The sequence below is a fragment of the Convolutriloba macropyga genome, chromosome 3 (assembly GCF_964194025.1).
Source record: "Convolutriloba macropyga chromosome 3, txConMacr16.3, whole genome shotgun sequence".
Classification (NCBI taxonomy): domain Eukaryota; kingdom Metazoa; phylum Xenacoelomorpha; order Acoela; family Convolutidae; genus Convolutriloba; species Convolutriloba macropyga.
In genome coordinates, this window is record NC_134470.1 from 17,826,682 (window position 1) to 17,827,455 (window position 774).

Here is a 774-nt window from a genome sequence, read left to right on the forward strand (position 1 = left end):
TGTTTTTGCTCAGCTTAAGGACTAGCCCTCATGTTTTTAATAGCCGCACAGCGATAGCTGGGGCTATTATTGGCCTTCTCTTGGTTTTTTTTTATTTCGTCGTTGCGATTTTTGTTACGACCATATGACGTCACAGCCACTTTTTGTTCATTCGTTGATGCAATTTCAACTGAATTGCATGTGTGACGCCATTTTTCTCTCTTAGTGGAGCGAGTTTTTTTGTTCATTTGCGTGATTAAATTTTTGGTCACACTTGACTTACCTCACTCTCAAAAATGACATCCTCACTTTGAAATTGAATTTTAATTACTTTAATTCAAAGAGATAAGGTCAAATGGGTGTGTGTCAATCTAAATGAAGGTTATTTGAGAGCAGCTAATAGAGGAAGCAAAAACTTATACAGATTTTTAATCAAAATATAACATATCAGCCTTCAATGAAAAGACACTTTTTTGGTCTCTTTTTTTACTGTTTTTTTGAGACTACAGAACTACGAAGCTATTGCGGCTATTTTCTGGCAATCTGCCAGCTATGTTTTCAGTAGCCGCACAGCGATAGCTGGGGCTATTATTGGCCTTCTCTTGGTTTTTATTACGACTCGAGGAGTGTTGGTTTTCTTAAGGTTTTTTTTTACCGGAAGTACTATTCGTTCAGACGCTGTTTTGACCTAAAAGCGAAAGTGAGACAAATTGTCGTGTGAACAAATTTTTTCTGAGCGATAGAAGTTTTTTGATCATGCGCTGCTTTTAGTGACTGAATTTTCGACTTGGAAAA